Source organism: Sorex fumeus, unplaced genomic scaffold (assembly GCF_029834395.1).
Source record: "Sorex fumeus unplaced genomic scaffold, SorFum_2.1 ptg000047l, whole genome shotgun sequence".
Classification (NCBI taxonomy): Eukaryota; Metazoa; Chordata; class Mammalia; order Eulipotyphla; family Soricidae; genus Sorex; species Sorex fumeus.
Genome location: NW_026606104.1, coordinates 51,185,746 through 51,210,105, shown reverse-complemented (window position 1 = coordinate 51,210,105; position 24,360 = coordinate 51,185,746). Strand labels below are relative to the sequence as shown.

General features: G+C 39.2%; 1 protein-coding gene across 4 annotated transcripts in view; it reads right to left on the bottom strand.

Moving 5' to 3' along the window:
• The window catches only part of AGO3 (argonaute RISC catalytic component 3), a 121,738-nt gene that overhangs the window by 37,700 nt on the left and 59,678 nt on the right, over positions 1–24,360 (bottom strand). The window contains exon 1 of one of the 4 annotated variants that reach the window (XM_056122747.1): positions 18,329–18,575. The exons of the other annotated variants lie outside the window; for them this stretch is intronic. The gene's annotated coding sequence lies outside the window, so the exon portion shown is untranslated. Of the gene's footprint in view, positions 1–18,328; positions 18,576–24,360 lie in introns of those variants that run through there. 4 annotated transcript variants of the gene reach the window in all.

The following is a 24,360-nucleotide window of genomic DNA, read 5'->3' as shown; positions in this document are numbered from 1 at the left end:
GGAGGAGGATGTGGTGCTGGAATGTTTCATGGATGGAACCCTACATTAACATTACTCTAAACCACGGTGTCTATAAAAAAAAACCCAAAAAAACTATGAAACATCTAAACAGACAATATGCCACATGCTATCCTTTTACTTTTCTGTTTAAAAAAAATGCTCACTACATGCTAAGTGTAACAAAAAAATTCTTTTTTGAGGGGAGCTTTCTAGTGAGTAGTGGTCAGGAGGTGATGCGCTGATGATCAATCCAATAGCTCAGTGGTAGGGCGCAAGAATGCCGTGATGCTTGGGTCCTGCTATGGTCCTGCTGGGGACCACTACTAGCATCACTTGAAGGCACTCAAGGTCTCTGAGATCACATCTGGTGATACTCAGGGGCAATATGTGCTCAAAATTGAACTTGGGTTGTGTGCATCTGAAGTGTCAACTTTAATTCCTGTTCTATCTACAAAGCTCAACCAAGTGTAAGCTTGATTTTATTATTACTCATTTTTGGGTCTCCCAAGGATGCTCTGGAAGCTCAGCGGCTCCCCCCAGCTCTTCTGTCATTTGGGCCAGTGGTTCAGTGTGAGGGCTGAAGGATGCCATGTTGCTCATACCTTGCGGTGCCAGATCTAGGTCACCTCAGTGGTGCTGGGCAGTCTTCAGGGTTGTTCAAGGGACCATGTGGTGCATTGTATGCCACGCAAGCACTTTAACCCCTGTACTATCTATCTCTCTGGCCCCTAATCTTTCTACATGATTGTCTTTATCTCTCTCTTTTTTTTTTTTTTTTGGTTTTGGACTCAATTTGTTATTTATTTTTAAGTTAAATTTCTTTTTGTCTTTGGGACACACATGGTGGTGCTTAGGGCTAACTCCTGGCTCCATAGGTAGGGCTTGGGGGACCATATAGGATGCAAGGAATTAAATCCTGGTCAGTTGTGTGCAAGACAAGCACCTTGCACTACACTATCACTCCCACTTTAGGCAAATTTAGTTCCTCACTTTTGCACATCTAGCAGGGTTTTAACAATATGTCTCAGGGATATGTATTGTGTCGGGATAAAGGCTACCTACTATAGGTGTTTCCTTTTTTTCTTTTTAATCTTTAGATCTTTGATTTTTAATATACACTACCTTTTTTCATTTCTTTATGGAAATAATATTATGTAGTGTCAGGGACTGGAGTGGAGTTAGTTGCATGCTAGACAAGTGCCCTACCTCCTTTCATCTGGTTGAATATGCACTTAAAAGACAAAAATATATACGTATGATTTTTTTAAAACCTGAGAGCAGATATAAATTGTACATAATAAATTAGGTGAATATATATTCTCTCTCCCCTCTTAAAAATATGGCAAAACATTAGAAACATGATTCTGGGTTTTGATTCTTTTTCCTCAAATTTCTGAAAGAGAGAACTGTGGATACTAATATGAAATCTTCTCCTCCTCTGACACAGCTATATCACCCATGCAGGTATCTCATGTTCCTAATGATGGGTATTTATGTTGGTTTTGATTGTTACAGAACACATTTTAGCATCCAGGAAAAGCTTGAAGGGTTAGTGCACATGCTTTGCATGCCAGAAGCCTGGGTTGGATCTCTGGAACCACATGATTCCTGAAGTACCAGTGGGGTGTGAGCCCTAAGTACTGGGCTGGCCATAATTCAGTACTTGGGGGTCTGAACAACTCCTGACCACATCAGTTGTGGCCTCCAAAAAACAGATGTTCAGTGACTATATATGTATATGACTATGTATGTATGTATGTATATGTAATTGTGTGCACATCCATGAGTACTTTTTGGGGGCCGGGGGAAACAACCATCAGTAACCAGGGTCTATTACTGGCCCTTTGCTCAGCAATGACTACGGTTCTGGAGATTTGACAGGATCATAGTAATTGCTGCAGCATGCAAGGCAAGTACCTCACCTCCTATACTCTCTCTCGTGAGTATTTCTGTAGGAGAGATGTAATAAGAATACTCACTGCTACCCACCATTCAAATAAACTTTAGAAAGACCACCTCCAAAACGTCTAACTAAACATGACTGGTAAGACTGTAAAGAGCAATCTGAATGTCTTTTTCAAATATACTATAGTCTAAAACATGCATATAATTTTTCAACAAAAAATGTAAGAATATTATTGTGCACTAAAAAAAAGACTGGCAGATTACAAACCAAATAAGCATATATTATTTGGGTTAATGCTTTTAAATAGAGAGGGGGAAGTATATCATAAGTAATATGCTATTTTTGTTGTTTTATCATTACTATTTTCTTTTCTTTTTTTTTTTAGTCACACCAAGCAATGTTTGGAGTCTCCTTGCTCTGTACTGCTCTCAGAAGTGCTCAGGGAGATGTGCAGTGCCAGGGGCTGAAACTGAGCTTCCAGCATGCAGAGCATGCAGCCCAAACCTATGAGCCATCTCTTGGGGCCATAAATATACAATTTTTACACTTTTGCAACATTGAGCCCAGCCTCATACATGCAAAACATTCACTCTAACATTGAGCAACATCATCCTTGGTCTGAGTAAAAATGCTTATATTGCCTTTCTACAATCTTACAGATAAATTTTCTCCACTGGTTATTTAATACTAAAATTCACTATTTGTAAATTATATCAAAGATTTCTAACTGCCAACAAATATTATTTATCCTCCTTAAAATTCTTTTATTTTCCTTATCTTTCTAATCATCTTACTATTTATCATGAATGTAGACATTTGATTGAAAATGAAAGTTGGTTGAAAATATAAAGCTCTTACAAAAGATTAGCTGAAATCAGTAATTGTGTTATCTCTGTGGCCACAAATTCTTAGTATTTTATAAATCTGTGTGTAGATCCATATATAATATAAACATATATACAATTTTATTCCTTCTTTCCTTTCCAAAAATTAGTTAATTTTAATAGAAAAGTAATGCTTAAATTTCATATTAAAAGAAATCCATGAACAGGGTTTAGAGAGATAGTTCTACAGACTGGAGTGCTGGCTTTCATGCAGGAGCACCAACATAAGTGACTCCTGAGCACTGATCCAGGAGCAGTCCTTGTGCATTCTGGGTAGAGCTCCAAAACAAAACAAAGTCTAATAAGTTAGAGATCTAGCTCAAAGGGCTAGTGGAAAGGCTCTGCATGCTGGAGGTCCAGGATCAATCTTGGGCACTGCATAAGCTCCCAGTTCCACTGATAGCGGCCTATGAGCTCTGTGCTAAGAGTATGCTCTGAGCACCATCAAGTATGGCTCCCCCCAAAAAAACAAAAGTACTATTAAGAGTATATTACATGGGGGAAATTGTCTGCCATGGAGGCAGTGGGAGGGTGGGAAAGAGGGGTTATACTGGGGATATTGGTGGTGGGGAATGTGCACTGATGGAGGGATGGGTGTTCGATCATTGTGTGATTGTAATTCAAACATGAAAGCTTGTAACTATATCTCACGGTGATTCAATAAAATAAAAAAAACCAAGAGTATATTACATGAACTTATTAAAGAAAATAAGCGTATAAAATTTCCATAGATGATAGATCCAAAAAAAGAATTAGATAAAGTTCAGCACTATATGCTGAAATGGCTGCACATGTACACAATTTGAATGTTGGCACTGTCCTCCCGTTGTTCATCGATTTTCTCGAGCGGGCCCAGTAACGTCTCCATTGTGAGACTTTGTTGTTACTGTGTTTGACCATTTGAATGTATTTATTAGAAATCAAACTGCAGTGAGTTTGACAAAGGTATAGTGACAGAAAACAAAATGTAATGATACTCCACTGGAAATCATTAGGGCAAGGGGTAAAGGGATGAACACTTTTGGTATATTCATTTAATTACATACTGCTGTTGAAAAAGAATTCTATATAGCCACAAAACAGCTATACTGTACTAAATGAAGATTTTTTTCAGAGCTGTATTCTGATTCATCATTGTGATATTAAAGTACAGCATTTATGTTTAAAAAAATTCAGCACTATAGGGTTGGAGAGACTACAGGGGTTAAGGAGCTTGCCTTCCATGCAGTGGAACTTGATCCAATCCCCAGCACTGCAGATCGCCCCCAAACACTGACAGGAGTGACTCCTGAGTACAGAGCCAGGGGCAGTCCCCCAGTACTGCTAGGTGTGGCCCCAAAACAAAACAAAGATATCAGCCTCACCTAATGCTCTTCCAGTACCAGGAATGAAGGAAAATTCCTTACTTTGATAGAATTTATCTACTAACACAAATCTGTAACAAATTCAATCTAATTAAAGCAAGTCTCAGTTAAGCACAGTAATTAAAATTAATAGAAATTAAAGGTTAGAAAGATTGTTGAGACTTGAATTATCATTTTGCACAACATGATTATCTACAAAGAAAATCCAGTAAAACCTATGGATAAAATAAAAATAAGGTAGCTATATTTAAGATGAATTCATAAAAATTGTTTTTATACAATGGCAAGCAACTTAAAATGTCATTAAAAGAATACATCTTAAAATCAAAAGAAAAAATATAAGGCACTTGGACTCCATAAATGTTTATGCATAAGACCAAGAAAATAATCTGCAAATTTCAAAGAGATTTCACTTAAGACACCTATAGGATATAAACCTCTGTATTCCTGGTACTTAAAAAGAATCTGATATTAAAAAGCCTGTGCCCAGGCCTTTGAGCCATCAGTTAGCTCTGGCTTTAGAGTCAGATATTACTCCCAGCTCAAACATAGTTATGATCTGTTCATCTATAAAATTAGATAAACACTTGTCCTAGCGTTACGGCTGAGATCTAGTATGAGGTGTCTCTCTATATGCTGGGGCATTCCAGAAGTCCAGAGAGCTCCTTTTCTCTTCAAGGGATTGTCTACTCCTGTCAGCTGTTCACTGTTCAACAGAAAGCCAATCCTAAGCAAGAATAATGATGTCAATGTGAACTATTGAAGAGTCTTACTAAAAAATGCTCTATGGAGGAGAGATAAGGACTCTTAAATTTGTTTTTCTGTGTGCCCAAATCCAACAAATATCTCTGTTAGTAAACATAATTTTATTAAATATTAAAAGATAAATATAGGAATGCATATACTATATGTACCAAAGAGTGTGAGTCCAAACAGTATGAAACAGCAGTGACTAATGTTTTGCACCTGGTGAAAACATCATCACAACTACACTTCAGTGTACACACATGCTACCCTGTGAGGTTATGTTAAAACCTCTAAGAGCCTCAATTCTATAGGTTTACTTCTAAGGTTCTGAGTGAGGTACAGTAAGAGAAACTACAACCACAATATCTTCATATGCTAACAATTATGGAGCATTATGCTTAGTGAGTGGTCAGGTTAAGTATTTTTGCATTCCCTATGACCACCCAACAAAACATACATAGTATTGAGGAGATGCTGGCAGATTATTCTCATTTTTGGGGTGGCGGACACTGAACCTGAGATCTCACATGCGTAGCAGGCACTTTACCACTGAACTACATCCAAGGCCCTATATTTTTTGTTTTAAATCACATACCTACTAAAATATAACATATTTACTAAGGCATAAAAACAAATAAACATTTATTAAAATATTATATTACAATATAATATTTTAAATTATTAGAAAGTGAAGATCCATATAATCAGCACTCAGATCAAGAACTAAGTACTGCCAGTAGCCTAAAAGCCTCTTCTCTGGCTCCTTCTCATCCCTTGGCCACCATCAATCCATTTGTTCTTATGGCTTCTTTTTTCCTTTCTTAAATTCCTCATACCAATAAGATCATATTGTATGTCTTTCTCTGATTTATTTCAATTAGCATACATTCTGAAGATCCTTCCATGTAGGTAAGATATCACTTGTAATGGATGTTCCACCACGTGTATATATACACATATAGCACAAACACATTAATCTCACATTTCCCTTTTTCTGGAGGGGGGCAAACCCAGTATGCTCAGCGATCACTCTCACAGAGCTTGGGGGATTGTGGTACCGCACGTTGAACAAGGTTCAGCAGCATGCAAGGCAAGCACCCTACTCCCTGTACTTTTGCTCTGGCCCCTCACATTTCCCCTTTTTTGGGTGGGACAGGGTCTCTCCAAGTTGTGTTCAAGGAACCCAGGGGACACTCCTGATGATACTTGGCAAACCAGACATGGTTGGTGGCAGTCTTTACACCTACACTACTGTGAACTACCAGGGTCACCTCAGCTGTTTGGGCAGTGGAGACCCAGGACCACACGTAGCAGGATGCCATGTGGTGCTAGGCACCAAACTTGGGTACTATCTCCTCAGACCTCCACACCTTTGTCCAATCATTCAACAAAGGACACTTAAGCTGTTTCCACGCTTGACTACTGTAATGTAAATGGAAACATAGGGGTACATCGATTTTTTTATTTCTCATTTCAGTGTTTTCATTTTCTTCAGAAAAAAATGGAACTGCTGGGACATAGAGACAGTAATAATTTAATTTTTTGAGGGCCTCCATGCTATTTTCTATAGTAGCTGTATCAATTTATAACCCACTACAAGTGCTCAGAGGTATGTGTCAGCCCTTTCAGCCATCTCCCCAGCCATAAAATGTTTGATACGCACCATTTTTTCTACTGTCTTATTATGATGTGTAATTTTTTTCACATTTTCTGGAGGTTTTGTTCATATATTTTATAAATGTTTTCTACCAGCTATAGCTTTCTTTTCTTTTCTTTTTCCTTTTTTTGGGGGGGGAGGTGATAGGAATCGAACAATTGGACACAGGGAATCTTACAATCATATGTACAAGGTAAGAGTGCTTTACTGCTGAACTTCATCCCTGACGTACCTTTTCACCTTAAGTGCTAGAAAATGATTTTCCTTTAGGTGAGGTTTATAATATATTAAGAAATCTTGCCTGCTTCAAGGACATGATTAATTTTCCTATAGCACAGCGGGTAGGGCGTTCGCCTTACACGCGGCCAACATGGCCGACCCGAGTTCGATTCCTCCGCCCCTCTCGGAGAGCCCGGCAAGCTACCGAGAGTATTCGATATGCCAGACACAGTAACAACAAAGTCTCCAATGGAGACGTTACTGGGCCCGCTCGAGCAAATCGACGATCAACGGGAGGGCCTTTACCTTTACCTTACCTTTACTTAAAAATTTTCTATTTTCTAGCTTTGTTTTGACTTATGAAACATTCTGAAATAGTTTTTGAGTATGGTATAAACTGGGGTTAATCCTTATTTTTTTCAACACACTGTTCAGGTTTTTTTTTTGCGGGGGGGTCATACCCAGCAATGCTCAGGGGTTACTCCTAACTCTGCACTTAGGAATTACTGCTGGTGGTGTTCAGGGAACCATATGGGATGCCAGGGGTTGAACCTGGGTCAGCCATGTGCAAGGCAAATGTCCTATGTGCTGTACTATCACTCTGGCCCCAGACTATTAAGTTCTTTTAACATTATCTGACTATAAAAACCAGATCTCTGAACTGTGCGGCCGCATTTGCGGCCACGTGACATTTTATTAAGACATCTTATCTCATTCCTACTTTGGACAAACTGGCAGGCTACCAAATGTAGCCTGCCCACACGGCAGAGTCTGGCAAACTCCCCGTGGCGTACCCAATATGCCAAATACCAGTAACAATGATGGTTCTCATTCTCCTAAAGAGCCTTGAATATAATCTCAGGGCTAGAATGAAGCAGACGTTACTGGGGCCTGCTCGAGGCAATTGACGAATAACAGGATGATTTGTGATTTGTGAACATTATCTGAGATTATCCTTTCCCCATTAAATTATGTTGGTATCTTTGTCTAATATGAGTTGGTCTCAGTCTGCAACAGTTAGAAATAAACTAGTATAGCTATTCTAACAGCCTATCAATCTTTAGAATAAGATCAGTGTAATGGCATAATTTGATTGTGTCTATTTATATGGTATCACACTACATTCCTCTCTTAGTATCACAGTATTTTAATGGGCTGGAGCGATAGCACAGTGGGTAGGGTGCTTGCCTTGCATGCGGCCAACCTGGGTTCAATTCCTCCGCCCCTCTCGGAGAGCCTGGGGAGCTACTGAGAGTATCTCGCCCGCACGGCAAAGCCTGGCAAGCACCCTGTGATGTATTTGATATGCCAAAAACAGTAACAACAAGTCTCACAATTTGTTGTAAGACGTTACTAGTGCCTGCTCGAGCAAATCAATAAACGCTGAGAGGACAGTGCTACAGTGCAGTATTTTAATACCGCAACTTTAAATCAGTTCTATAAAATCTGCTGTTTCATAAAATGGTTCTGGCTGTTCTAGATTCTGCATCTTTACATTTGAATGTTAGAATCAATTTGTCAATATATGCATTTTTTTGCTTTTGGGTCACACCCAGCAGTGCTTAGGGCTTACTTTTGGCTCTGTGCTCAGGGATCACTCCTGGCAGGGTTTGGAGGACTATGTAGGGTGTCAAGGTTTGCACCTAGGTTGATTGCATGGAAAGCAAGAACCCGACACATTGTACTACCTCTTCCGCCCCAGGTGCCCCAGTTGACGTTATTTTAAAGCCCAGTGGAATATTTTTGAAGCTGTTTTGCTCATAGATCAATTTAGAATTGAATGGACTAACGATTTGAGTCTACTGGTATCTTGGGTGGAGGGGGGAACATGGGGCAGGTGAGATAGTAGAGTGGGTAAGACCCTTGCTTGCTGATCTGAGTTCAATTCCTGGTTTCTCATATGGTCACCTGAGCACCACCAGGAGTGACCCCTGAGCACCTCCAGGTACGGTCCCCCACAAGAAAAACAACAAAAAAACAAAAATAAGAACATGGCATCTCATTTATGTGTATCTTCCTTAGCTTTCTCATGTAGTCTTAAATTTCAATGTAGAGTTATTGAACACACCGAACACCTCTTTTAAAACCTATTCCTAAATATTGTGATTTTAATATTATGACTCCAGACAGCGGAGTTGCAGGGACTATGCTTGATGCATGTGGGAGGTACCAGAGACCAAACTTGTGGCCTCACATTGGAAGTGCGTGCATGCACTTGTGCCACTGAACCATCCCTTGGGACTCACGACGCATAAAAAATTTCCATTCTTCCAATTCTTGAATGCTGATTTTATTTTGGAGGGAAGGGGCACACCTAGTGGTGCTCAGGAATTACTTGCAGTGGTGCTTGGGTATCCATATGGTGCTGCGGATCAAACCCAGGCGTGCTATATGCAAAGCACTCAGTCCAGTCTGTTAAGCTCTTCCCAGTGCTGGTATTCTTATTATATTGCTAGCATTCATACTCATATCAGTATTCTAGAAATTTTCCATATCCATCAATTCCTCAATTCCTTGGTGGCTTTGGAGTGAGGGGTTTAAATTCCTTGAGATCTTTTTGGTTGGTTTTGTAGCAACACCTAATGGTGTTTGGGAGTTATTCCTTACTTGGTGCTTGGAGGAACATGCAGTGCTAGGGATTAAACCCAGTGATTCTGCAAGCAAAGCATGCACTCCAATCCTTGAGTTATAATCCCAGATTCCTTGGAATTTTTTTTGGAGGGGATGGCCAGTCTGGTGTGGTTAGGGCTTACTCCTGGCTCAGCAATCAGTGTTCAGTGCTCAGAGATCACTGCTGGCGGTGCTTGAGGGATCAAACCAGGTCGATGTGTACATGGCAAATGCCATACTCACTGTACTATTACTCTAGCATTGGAATTTTTTTATGTGGACAGTATCTTTTACAAACAGGGACAGCTTTATTTCTTCCTTTACAACATTAGGCCTTTTGTCTATTTTCTTGCATCTGTGCAGAGTTGGAACCTCAGTTTAATGGTGAATACAAGTAGACAGAACAAGGTCTTTTTCTTTTCTTTCTTTTTCAAAGTAGCATCCCAAGCTATAATAAGGATTCAAAGTCATTTCAGGCAGTGTTGGGTGCCAAGTAGTCCTGAGAATTGAACTAAGTATATTATTCATGGGAGGCTATATACCACTTATTTTGCTCACTCCTAGCTTTGTTCTTTTTTTATTTCTGTGGTACAGAGATCACAAATGACAGCATTTCTGGGGTCACACTTGGCATATGGGGCAATGCCAGGAACTAAACTGGAATCATGCTGTAAGGTAGGTGCTCTCCTATAGATCCATATCCACGGACAACAAAAGCATTCAACCTTTTCATCCTTTAGTAATGTTTCCTATATCAAACTGTTCTCAACCTTTCAATGCTAGTATAAAATTTTTAATCAAGATGATAATGTTAAAATGTGTCAAATAACTCATTTATTTTTATCTAGGTTGTACTATTAGACATACAGAATGAGCTGAAAACTTTTCTTTCTCTTTTATTTTCTAAAATAATTTGTGAAAGACCAGAATTTTTCTCTTAAATGTTAGCTAAAACTCACCAGTAAAATCATTTGGAACTGCAGTTTTGTTAGAGGGTTTATCAATCCAATGTTTTTAACAGATACAGGCTGTTTACATTTCTTTTTGAGTCAATTTCTGGAAAGTTGTATTTAATGAGTCATAAAACTGAATGATATAGGGATGCTCATGACATTTTTCTCAAGAATCTCGAGTAGTACTGATCTTTCATTCCTGACACTGGCAATCGACTGGAAAAGAGAGGCCAGAAAGATAGTATGGAGGGCAGGGCTCCTTGCATGCAGCTGCCCGGGGTTCTATTTCCAGCACCCCATATGGTTCCCTGAGCATGAAGCCAGGAGTTAGCCTTGACCACTGCCATATATGGATCAAGAACAACAACAAAAATAACAACATTTTTTTTCAGAAAAGAATCAACTTTTTACTTCATTTATTTTCTATATTTCTATTTAATAAATTTTTGCTCTGACCTTCCTTCTTTTTTTTGCCTGTGGAGATGGTATTGGTGGTTCCCAAGCAATGCTCAGTAGGTTTAGGATTACTTTGGCGACACTTGGCCAACCAGAATGAGTGGTTCGCTGCCCAGAACCAGCAGTCTACAGTACTTTGCAGAGTTGGGGGAAGGGCTCCAGGGCAAACCCAGTGGTGTGCAGAGTGAAGTGGTGCTGAGGACTGTAGTCAGCTCCTTCTTCTTAGCCCAGTTCTTTAGTATCCTCTTTTGTATTACTTTCTCTAGCTTGAGATTACAACTCTAGACCAGACAGACTATGCAGATGTTAAGGTGCTTGCCTTGTACATGGCTATCTCTGGTTTGGTACCCGTCCTTTGAGCACTACCAGGAGTGATCCCTGAACACAGGGCCAGGAATAAGCCTTGAGCCAATGCTGGATGTGGTCCAAAAACCAGATACACATACAAAAAAAGACCACAACTTTTGTGTGGGCCAGAGAGACGGTATAGTGGATAAGGCACATACTTTGCATACAGATTCCAGGGTTCAATCCCTGAAATGACAGGAGTGATGCCTGAATACAGAGTCAGAAGTCTTCCCAAGTACCACTGGATACAGGCAACAAACAAATAACCCCACCACCCCTTTCCCCCCACCTGAACATAGCTTTCGATGCTAGGTCTTAAAGTCATACCAGCTTCTGCTTCATTCATCACGGGCAGCTTGCTCTAGAAGCCAGCCACAATGTCATGAAGACACTTAACCAGTCTTACAGAGGACTATATGGCAACAAACGAGGTGTTCAGCACAAACTTGGTATCAGCACAAAACTGGTTTCAACCGAGGTTCAAAAATAAACATTTTGAACATTTATGTACCTTCTATATCATGGGAATCTTCAATCAGGCAAAGCCTATACTTTTAAAGAATACATCCTGGGTTAAGATGGCTGATTAACTAAGAATAGTCCATTTCATTCCTTCCCCCAAGCTCCTTTAACTATGGCAAGAAATTAAAAAGACAAACCTAGAACAGTACAGAAAACAGGAAATAAGCCAACATTTTAGAAGCAGAAAAGCAAGTGGACAAGTTACAACTGATGCAGCAAATCCAAGAAAATGAAATCCAAAGTTAGTTTAGCTGGGAAAGGTAAGAACCAACTGCATTTATACTGCAGAACATTCACAATACACACGAAGTAGCAGTACTAGGTACTCCTGAAACTGGTGATAGAAGGATCACTGGCCTCCCGTTGTTCATCAATTTGCTCGAGCGGGCCCAGTTATGTCTCCATTGTGACAACTGTTACTGTGTTTGGCATATTGAATACGTCACGGGTAGCTTGCCAGGCTTTGCAGTGCGGGAGAGACACTCTCGGTAGCTTGCCAGGCTCTCCAAGAGGGGTGGAGGAATCGAACTCGGGTCGGCCATGTTGGCCGCTTGCAAGGCAAACACCCTACCAGCTGTGCTATTGGTCCAGCCCGATAGAAGGATGACGGTAAATTAAAAATAAAAAGGGGAGCTATGTGAGAAGCAGTTAGATCTGAGATCCTTCATGATTCTTTCTCTACTCATATATCCACTGGAGGTTTAATCTCTAGGAAGCAAAAGAGGACTGGAGGGAGATGGTTAGGTATACTTGTGGGGACAGTATGGTACCTCAAGTAATTAAATGACTACAAACATTAGATACTGAATGCAGACATTCCCTTAGCAAGTATCCCAACAGACAGGTAAATGAACTGTTATTCTTTAGGCAGGTCTCTGGAAGATTATCTTTGAATAATCTGATCGGTCAAGAGGAGAGAGCTAAGTATATTACCACTATAGACTCCTCCAGCATCAGCCCAAGGAAATCATCCTTGGATGAATCTCTACATTAGTGGACACAATGAAGGAAGTGGAAGCTTTAAGTCAGTGTTTTTAGATTCATACTAAATCCTAAATAGATAGTCAAGAATATCATTTGTATATATGGTACCTATGTATAGAAAGTCTCTGAAACAGAAGATGTAGCAAAACAAAAAGGAATTTGGAGGAACATGTATAACAGTAAGAAAACTCCAAAATTTAAATATGATCAGAGTTATGAAAGAGCACTGCATATGTGAGAAAAATAGTTTGCTATAAAAAAAAGCAGAAAACTAAAGAGATATTGGGATGCAGTTCAGTAATAGAGCACTTGTCTTGCATGCTTGAGGCTCTAGGCTTGGAACCCAGCACTGCAAAAGACAAAAACAAAAACAAAAAACCCAATGTAAGATAAAACCCCCATAAACTCAGAAATTAAAAACAATAGCAGAAAAAAAATGTGTGACGAGGAGTGGAAGAGAAACTGAAGAAATTATCCAGAAAATAAAGCAAAACAAAGGAAATAGAGACAAAGGAAACGTACTTAAACTAGGTAAGCTTTTGGTATTTTTTTTCCTTATTTAGAAAAATTTTGATTTGGGGGTCATATCCAGCAATGCTTTGGGGGCACTCCTGGCTGTGCTTATGAGAACACAAGATTCCAGGGATCAAATTCAGGATTCCTATACACAAAATATATGTTCTAGCCCATTAAGATACTTCTCCAGTCATTGTTTTCCATCTTAGGAAGGAGAATTATTTTCTACATAAAAATCGACTACTATTTCAGTTCCACATCATTTCTAAACTATCACTGAAATTTGTTGATCTATCTTCCATTTGTAAGTTGTCCAAAAAATGTTCCTTATATACCTTTTTCTAATAAATCTTCCAATCAGTTAAAAAAAAGGAAGGAATACAAAAAAAGAGGAAATCAATATAGGAGAAAGGCAAAAAAGCAATCTTCAAGAAAACAGTAAAGTATGTGATTCCAGGAGAAGCTGTATATTAATTACAAAAGAAAAACTCAACCAGATTATAGTAAGAATCAAAGAAACAGATTGAAGACTGTAATGACTATTCCTGCTGCTATTATGCTATTTTTCCTTTTCCTCTTTTTTTTTTGGGTAGTGACAAGGACCGAACTCAGGGCCTCACACATGTGAGGCATGTGCTCTACCACTGAGCCACATTCCTGTTTCATTATGCTGTTTTTCTAATGAGAGGACAGATTGGGTAAGATGATATAGCTGTCTTTATTTTGGCCTGGCTTGACACATATTGATAAAGCTCCTGCCTTGCTACCTGAATCATATTCTCATTTACCACAAAGAAATGTTTTGCTTTGGTCTACTTCTGAGAGAACGGATTTGAATACTATCAGAAATAAAATTGTTTTTTTATCTGAGCTCCAGAATAACACACAGAACAAGCAACATTAATACTGCAATTAATAACCAGAAATCTGCTTTCTTTTGTTTTTCTGTATGTGTGTGGGCTGGAGTGGTGGCACAGCGGGTAGGGCTGTGGTAGGTACTGCACGTGGCTGACCCGGGTTCGATTCCTCTGTCCCTCTCGGAGAGCCCAGCAAGCTACCAAGAGTGTCCCACCCGCACGGCAGAGCCTGGCAAGCTCCCCATGGCGTATTTGATATGGAGATCTCACAATGGAGATGTTACTAGTGCCCGCTCGAGCAAATCGATGAACAATGGGAGGACAGTGCTACAGTGCTACATGTGTGGGTGCCACACCCAGTGTTGCTCAGGACTCCTGGCTCCTGGTTCTTTGTTCAGGGATCATTCCTGGCAGGCTCAGTGGTCCATATGTGATGCAGGGATTGAACCCAGATCATGTCTGTGCAACAAGCACACTATCTGCTGTAGTAACACTCTGCTCCCTTGCTTTCCTTTTAAAGAAAGCTTGTGCAGTGTAAATTTTAGACTTCTTTACAAAAAATTTTAAGTAAAGTCTACATCAAGTGGAACTAGGATCACTCCTAATGATGCTTAGGAGCCATCAGGTCTAAATCCAGGGGGCAGGAGTTGTACCATGAGGTGCTGAGGATCCATCACTGAGCCTCACACATCCTCAATATAAAATTAAAGCCAATTATAATTAGTTATAATTAAAATAAATCATAATTACTAAACTCCACAACCATTCATATGAACAAAACAGAAAATGTTTTAATGATGCCTTTTTGCTGAAAAGCACAAGCAAAAAATACAGAACATTCTCAATTCAGGTGTCCTGGGTCTGATATTTACCTGAGGAATCTTTATTTTTTGGGGGGGGGGGGGGTCAGGGAATGGAGTCATGCCTGGTGGTGCTGAGAGGCTATTCTTGGTTCTGTGCTTAGGTGTGACTCATGGCACTGATTGGGGACTAAATGTGCAGTGCCGGGATCAAACTGGAGTAGGCCACACACAAGGCAACATCTTACCTCCTATACTGGCCTTGGGTTTCTCTCTCCCTCTCCCTTTCTCTCTCTTCTTTTTCACTCTAGCCTCTCCTAAGGGAATGAAATATAGAACTCTAACTATTAAGCATAAGCTCTGAACAGTTGACTCCCACTATTTAAATATAACTACAGGCATCTGAGACTTAAATATAAATGATATATTTAAATGTTGATTAGGTACATTATTTTAAATATATACTATTTATATAGATATTACTTATAAACTGTAATCTTTAAAAAAATTATTTTGGTCTTTGGGCCACTCCTGGCAGTGCTCAGGAGTTAGTCCTGGCTCTATACTGAGGAATCACCTCTGGTGGGCTCAGGGGACTTATATAGCATACTGAGGATCAAACCTGAGTTGGCCATGTGCAAGGCAAGCATCCCACCTACTGTACTACCTTTCTAGCCCCTAAGCTGTGGTCTTTAGAAAGCAGAAGTAACTTTGGATAAAGTTTAGAGATTTCTTGGGGCCGAAGATACAAACTAGTGGGTAGGACAGTTGCCTTCCACGAGACCAACCTGGGTTTGATCCCCAGCATCTTAAATAGTCCCTGAGCACTGCACTCAATACTTTCCTTCTCTAATATGCTGATCAGTATCAATCTTCATTTTTCCCCCCATTTTTGGTTTTTGGGCTATACCCAGCAGTGCTCCGTGCTTACTATTGGCTTTGTACTCAGTGTTCAGGGCTTACAGAACCATATGCGGTATAGGGGATTAAACTTGCGTTGGCCACATGCAAGGCAAGTGCCTTACCCATTATACTAACTCGCCAGTCCAGCCTTCTTCATTTTTAACTTTCTATAGATTTTAAGTTCAGTAAGCGCTGTTTTGCTCAATGCAATATACCAGTGCAAAGGCGGCAAGCTCAAACTGACAAAGAAACCCAGAAGGAAATATAAGAAAGTAAACTGGTCATTGCAGTATTTTCACTCATTTTCCACAGCAAAATTATATTTTATTGGCAATAAAAAATACACTCATCTAAATTTGATTTTTATTTTTCAGTAAGATAGCATAGCTTTTAAAAAAATTACAATCTTCTGATTTCTTTGCTTCATGGTTAGCAGCTAAGCTATCTACGCAGTCTGCTCACACCAAATAAGTATATGCTCTCACTTTTTCTTGAAACATGCAGCTTAGGCTTTTCTTTTCTGCCTACCCACCCCATTCCACTTATCTTCTTTCTTCCTTTATGGAGCAACTCTCTGTTGAGATTGTCCCATTTATGTTTTATTATTATTTATCTTTTCTGCCAAGCCAGAAATTGAATTCAGGGTCTCACACATACATGGCAAGAGGCCTATTGCTGAGCTGAATCCCCACCCTTGTTTTATTAACTTTACCACATTTATATGTATGTATCCAGTATATGCTTTTGTTCTATTCTAACTTTACACAAGTAACACCTTTTTCTAACTAATCTCCACAACAGTGTGTAAAACTGTCCATGTTAAAACATATAGCTCTTCCTTATTCACTGAACTGTGAAATAGCATACCACAACATTATATGGGAATTTGTATACTATTAACTGTTACTGATAGGGACAGGCTGTAAGTCTGGAGCCAGGAGTAAGCTCTGAACACTGCTGGTGTTTCTCATTTTCTGCCATTAAATATAAACATCTTCAGCACAAATGCTACGTACCTATAAGGTATAGTACAGATTTTGAAATATGCACAGTGTATCTTTTCTAACTGAAGACTTCTCTCCAAAAAGCTTTATCAAATCACATTCTAAGAGTACGTAGGAGTTTCTTTTATTGTCAACACATAATGTATTTTTTTCCTTTACTTTTTTGTTTTTTTGGGTGTATCTGTGGTGCCCTGGGACTACTCCTGGATCTGTGCTCAGGGACTACCCTTGGCAGTACCTGGGATAAATCAAACCTGAACTTTCATTGTGCAAAATATGCTTTACATGTGCTCAGTCCACCCAGCTGTCTCTGCAGTCCTGATATCTTTTTAATTTTTACAAGTCTAAGGGGTGACATGGTACCTTATTCATTTCATTGGCATTTTTCTAATTACTAATAATCTGAAGTTCTGATTTTCATGTTTACTGGCCACTTGGATTTCCTCTTTTTCTATCAAACATTTTTATTTTGTAAAGATCTCAGTTACATGTGCTGTGCTATAAATATTCTTGTAGCCTTTAACTGCTATGTGTGTATCTGTTGTGTGTTTTTGTTGCTTTGTAGTACAAATACACTACCATGTGTTTGTTGTTTTGTAGTAAGGGGACTGGACAGAAGGTCTCATACATATAAGGCAAACGCTCTATTGATGAGCTAAATCCTGGCCCTAATCCTTTAATTGTTGTTGGTGTCTTGTAGTACACAAATCTGAATTTTTGATATAGCCAAGTTTATCACTATTTTATAACTTATAAATTTTATATTTTATTTTATATTAAGATATAGTCAAATTATTGTCTAAAAACCCCTTCAATTATGCTTATAATTCGTATAGATTTTGGTTATGTATGAGGTGAGCTATTTATTGTATATCGTTAACATCTGTATAAATACAATTTAGATTTTTTTTTCAGTGATTTAAAATGTCACCTTGACATTTATAAAGTTCCGATATAAACATATGTGGTTTACATCTAGGCTCTATTTATGCTTGATTAATCTGTTTGTCCTTGCATTTATAGCAGCATGGCATATTTGTGAAAGTTTTAAAATAAGGAGGAAAATCACTCCCTTGTGAGTTGTCTTCAAATGACACTGGTGGGGCCAGAAAAAGTGAGAAGGGCACTTACTTGCCTTGTATGCAGCTGACCCGGGCTCTAACACCAGCACCCTCTCTGGTGCCCCCTTAACCTTGACAGGAGGAATCCTGTGTGCAGAGCCAGGAGTAAGCACTGAACACTGCTGGTGTGACCCAAAAACAAAACGCTACCTCCCCCTCAACCCTCGCACACCAAATTACACTGGCTTATCCTTTATTTTTTATATATAAATCTAATAATGACTAAGTTTATTGCATAGACCATTTAAATTTTAATGAAAACTGCATTTGCAGATTAATTTTGGAAGAACTGACATAGAATTGAGGTTTTAAAAATAATTCTACTGTATCTTATTCATTTATTTATGTATTTCAAACAGTTTTTATAAGATTTTTGAGATCTCTCAAAAGCCTTTTTCTATTCTTGTGTACCTCCCCTTTCAATTCAAACTCTTGATCTCATCACATTTGTTAAAGTTCAGCTAAGACATCACTTACTTCTACAAATATTTTCCAACTTTCATGCTCATTTGGATGCTCCTCTTCTATGCACTTGACTTTTTTTTCACTCTTTGCTTAACATGACCAAGAGTTGTGCTAGGTTTGGAATGTACATACACTGGTATGTACCTCAAGATGGATAATCCCTAGCTTCACGCAGCTTTCATTCTAACAGGAGACACAGAACAATAAACACTTAGAATCCAGGGTGATACATGTTATTATAGGGGAAGTAAACTGTGCTAAGGAAATACAGAGAAATACCTAACAGACTTGGGGGATGGCTGGGTGGGGAGTGGGGTGGGGGTGGTTCAAATACTGCTTCTCAAGGAAGTAACATGTAGACTGAAACCTGTAAGAAGAACAAAAGTTAGCAAACACAACAGTGACTAAATACCACAGTACTGACATCCTTGCCTTAGTCTTGTTTTTTTTTTTATGGAAATGTTCCCATTGTGAAGCTGTGAAATAATATACTGATATATTTTTGACTATTTTTATCTGAACGTTTCCTCCATTATTATTATTATTATTGGGTTTTGGACACCCCTGGTATTGCTCAGGGCTTACTCCTGGCTCTGGTCTCTGAAGTCACTCTTGGCTTGGGGAACCATATGCTGTGCAGGGATCAGCCACATGCGAGGTAAATGCCTTCAGTCCCACACTATCTCTCTGGTCCCTACTCTGGCTCCCATGCTGCTGGTGATAATCATTAACACTGATTTTTCTTTCTTTAATGAATGCTAGTATTATTACCCCATGGTGTTATCATTTTCATTCCTATTTTCACTGTAAATACTATTAAGTGAGTTTTTACATTTTTACAGTTCAGATGTAGAGTTATATGCTTTTACTTTTTAGCTTCAAATTTTTATATCTGCATTTCCAACTGCTACATGCCAGACCTCTTTGTCCATGTAAGTCCTGAAACTGCATGTTTCTGATGGCATATGGGGTTTTGAGCCATACCCAGTAGCTAAGGGTTCACTGCCAGAGGATCTCAGGGGAACATGTGGTGCCAGGGATCTCACTGGGGTCAGCTAAATGCAAGCCAAGTTCCTTAGCCGCTATACTATCTCTCTGGCCAGAATCCTCTAACATTAGACATATTAACTTGTGACTTAAGTTTTACATGGTGTATTCTGTTGTGCAAGCAACAGTACACTTATATCCCTGATAGCATTATTCAAACCTGGTACAATGAAATTGCTATAATGAAAGGTATGTTTTTAATTATACACTAAAAGCTAATTAAAAATACAATACAATGAGTATGAGGGAACATGAAGGATATTTTAAAAAATTATATAATCACAGTTTTAGGCCAAGTATAAAGTCTTATATTTGACTAGATTACTAGTTGCGAGTTATTCAAACACTAATCTATGTATTAGTGTAAAGGTATTTTGTAGATGTATTTAATACATATAATTAGCTAAGGGTTTTTTTTTTTGGGGGGGGGGGGCCATACCTGGCGATGCACAGGGGTTACTCCTGGCTCATGCACTCAGGAATCACCCCTGGCAGTGCTCAGGGGACCATATGGGATGCTGGGAATCGAACCCGGGTCGGCCGCGTGCAAGGCAAATGCCTGCCTGCTGTGCTATCGCTCCAGCCCCCAGCTAAGGGTTTTTTTTTTTTTTTTTGCTTTTGAGCCACACCTGACATTACTCAGGGTTAGCCCAGCAAGCTACCAGAGTATTCGATATGCCAGACACAGTAACAACTCCTAGTGGGGACTAAACCTAGGTTGACTGCGTGCTAGGCAACCCTGCATGATTATCTCTCAGGCCCAGCTGAAGTTTATTTAAAAAAAAATATTGTTTTTTTTTTTGGGGACACATCTGACAATACTCAGGATTACTATTAGCCCTGTCCTCAGGGATCACTAGTGGCAATCCCAGGGACCATATGCAGTGCCAGGTATCAAATCAGGGTCGGCTGTGTGCTAGGTAAGCACCCTACCCACTGTGCTATCTCTCTGCCCCCAACATTTCTAAGCTGAAAAGACTTTAAAAGAGCATGGCTGAGGCTTCCCTAAGACAGAAGAAATCCCACCTATGAACATTAGTTTTAGTATTTCCAGTCTAGCCAAGGGACTTCAGATTTGCCTACCTAGCGCCTATTATTATTTCTAAACATATCTTCAACTAGTTCTACTTTTCTTATTAAACCTGAGTGATATATCAGGTTTAAAATTTATTTCTAGTAACCTGGTAGTCCTTTGGTCTATTCATTTCCAACTAATTCCATGTGCCAGTAACTATAGCCAAAGCCTTTTACCTGTTCAAATCTATGTTTTTCGACTTAAATCTTATAGTATGTTCCTTCCTTGTCATCCCACATTAGACCACCACCATCTCTTACCTGAACTAGTGATTGAAAAAGCCTCCTAACTGGCTTCTCAGATTAGTTTTTTTCTCCTCTATCTATTCTCCACACTGCTGCCAGAGGTCTCTTTCTGGAAAACAAATATGATCATGTCACTCTCCTTCTTAAAAACCTTTCAAGACTCCCTACCTGAAAGATGGAGGCAAATTTGTGTTTTCTACTGTACTAATATATATATATATATTTTTTGCTTTTTGGGTCACAGCCGGCGATGTTCAGGGGTACTCCTGGCTCATGCACTCAGGAATTACTCCTGGCAGTGCTCGGGGGACCATATGGGAAGCTGGGAATCGAACCAAGGTCAGCCATGTTGGCTGCGTGCAAGGCAAACGCCCTACCCGCTGTGCTATCGTTCCAGCCCCCTAATATCTGGTTTTAATTCTTGTTTCCTTCTATATTCTTTACATTTAATTTTCTGTTAGTTCTCTAGCTTATTGAGAAGAATGTTTGGGCCATCAGTAATTTTTTTTTATGATGGATATTTAGAAAATGTTTCCAGGAATAGCTATAGTTGAACTTAATGTTCCTAGGAACACAGCAGCAATTTTGTTTGCAATTTTCCTATTTTCCTCTTAGAACTCATATAGACCAACAAAATGAACGTTAAAAAATAAATTCTGCATCTTCAGTGGATCTAGGAAACCATAAAAATATAAAAATTATAAATTAGAAGTAAATATGTTTTAAAGTACTTGAGACTAATGGAACCTATACAAGAAACCATTTCTAAACATCGAAGGGCATAAAATTTGAAAGGGGCTTAGGGGGAGGATAGCAAATTTTCACTCCCAGAGAGAGTGGGCTCTTAACGTAAAGTGGGAACGGCAAAATTTAGAACTGAATATAGAGGGGATCTCGGGAGGCAGAGAAAGGAGGCAGAGGAAAGTATTTGAGAGTAAGTGAAGAGAGGTCTAGAAGCAAAAGACCCAGAGATGACGACCCTTCCAAAATACGGTATGGGCTTCTCTTCTGTAATTTCAAACTTCTACAAAAGTTAAAGGATAGTAAGTAGTAGCACTGTCCTCCCGTTGTTCATCGATTTACTCAACAGGCACCAGTAACGTCTCTATTGTGAGACTTGTTGTTACTGTGTTTGGCAAGTAGAATACGCCATGGGGAGCTTGTCAGGCTCTGCCGTGTAGGCGGGATACTCTTGGTAGCTTGCCAGGCTCTCCGAGAGGGATGGAGGAATCAAAACCGGTTGGTCCCATGCAAGGCAAACACCCTACTCGTTGTGCTATATCTCCAGCCCTACAAAAGTTAAAGGATAGTACAAAGAATTCCAGATTTCCCTCCACAAAATCCTTAACTGTCACCACCTGAGGAAAGCATTTTTTTAATGGTTTTTTTGGTGGGGGTGTCCCAAGTGGTCCTCAGGAGGCCTGGGGGCCGCACTGGCAATTCTCAGCCAACAAAGATAGTGGTTAAATTCAAGGGTCTGAGGATGTGGTACCAGTACTTTTGCAGTGCTCAGGACCTCCAGAGCTACACCTGGAAGGACCATGTAGTGCTGGGATTGAATGAGGGTTGGGAGCATGTGCCCTAACTACTACCTCCCTGTCCTTGAGGGAGACATTTTGTCTTTGCGATGTCTTTATCTTTTGGGTCCATACCTGGCTGTGCTCAGGACTTACACTTGGTTCTATGCTTAGGGGTCATTCATTCCTGTTGGTGCTTGGGGAAACCATAGAGGTAGCAAGGATAGAACCCAGGTTGGTTGTGTGCAAGGCAAGTATCCTACTTGCTTGTACTCTGTCTGCACCCCTGAGGGAGGCATTTTGATTTTTTTTTTTAAGTTTTGGTTTTTGGGCCACACAGTGATGCTCTGGGATCACTCATGGTAGTGCTTGGGGGGGGGGGGGAACCTTATAGGGTATTTGGAGTCAAACCCAGATTGGCCATGTGCAATGCAAGATGTACTAGCTATCCAGAGGAAGGTGTTTTAAAAGGAAGGAGCTTTTTTTTTTTCTTTTAAAGGCAGGATTATAGTTAAGGTCATGGGTCCTAAGTTACTGAGAGGTAAAGATGTAGCCATATTTTAAAGAAACATGACGAATTCATCCAAACAGAGGACAAGGGCTTTTGTCAGAAAAACCTGGAAAACTACTCTGTTCCTAACTTCCTATCCCACAACTCCTTCTAACTCCAGACTGAACAAGTAATTTGGAAATATTCATGTTTAAATACAAGTAGGAAAAGAATGATAATATAAAAGATAACAATTTACAAATGTAAAAAAAAAAGCAATGTAAAAGGAAAGAAATAAAAAAGATTTTTAAAATTTAAAACTGAAGACAAATTATAATGAAAACATGGTAAAAGAAACACCACAAAAGGAACAGTAAGGAGCAAATGAGGAAATTGACTTGAATCTACAGTTTCAAACGTAATCGCATATTTTAAACAACCTGACCCAAAAAGGTACACACTGAGAAAAAAAACTAGTAAAATAACTGAAATAAATACTTTTAGTGATGAGACAGAAGAAGCAGGTCCCCTCTAAAGGAAAAAGGAAATCAAAGTGACCATAAGACTTCTTTATCAAACATTCAACAACAGAATCTCGAAAAAATACATGCAGAAATACATCAAGTATGAGTGAATAATTTTATGTCCTTTTGACTTTCAGGATAATGATATAAACAAATACGTAAAGGTAAAGGCCCTCCTGTTGATCGTTGATTTGCTCGAGCGGGCCCAGTAATGTCTCCATTGGAGACTTTGTTGTTACTGTGTCTGGCATATCGAATACTCTCGGTAGCTTGCCGGGCTCTCCGAGAGGGGCGGAGGAATCGAACTCGGGTCGGCCATGTTGGCCGCTTGTAAGGCAAACACCCTACCCGCTGTGCTATCGCTCCTGCGATATATATAAACAAATAGTTTTCAAAAAAGTAGAAGCTATTCTCACTTATATTGAACTCTTCTTGAAGAAATAACTTGATATAAACTCCAATCAAGAGATAAAATACTTCACCAAAAGAAATTATAGTTAGTACCAATACACTTTAGATGAAAACAAATAGATGTAGAAATATGCAATAATATACCTGTTAAATGCTCTAATAACATAGGAATAGTAACATTACATAATAGCAATATCATACATTATTATAGTAGAATGAATCAATGACAGGAATAAAAATAATTAGAATAAATTCACTGTATTTTATAATAGGAATAAAAATAATAAAAATGCAAGCAACCCTGAAGAATAAAATTGTAAATAATAATGAAACATTGCTATCTTCCTAAAACTAGCTAATACAGAGAGGAAAGAAAGGAAGGAAAATAATGAGACTGATATAATTGTTACTTACTAAAGAAACAAAACATAATGCATTTATAGGGAAAGGTGAGCAAAGTAAAGTTAGATTGTACAAAATAAAGGTAAACACTAGTGAGAAATTTTTTTTTCAAATATCAATCATTTAAAAATAGAAATTGGAGTGGGGATAGGGGGAGGAGGGCTGGAGTCATAGAGGGCGTTTGCTTTGTACATGGCTGACCTGAGTTCGATCTCCAGTATCCCACATGGTCCCCCGAGCACCACCAGGAGTAATTCCTGAGTGCAGAGCCAGGAGGAACCCATGAACATTGCTGGGTGTGACCCAAAGCACTACACTGTAGGCCTGTCCTCC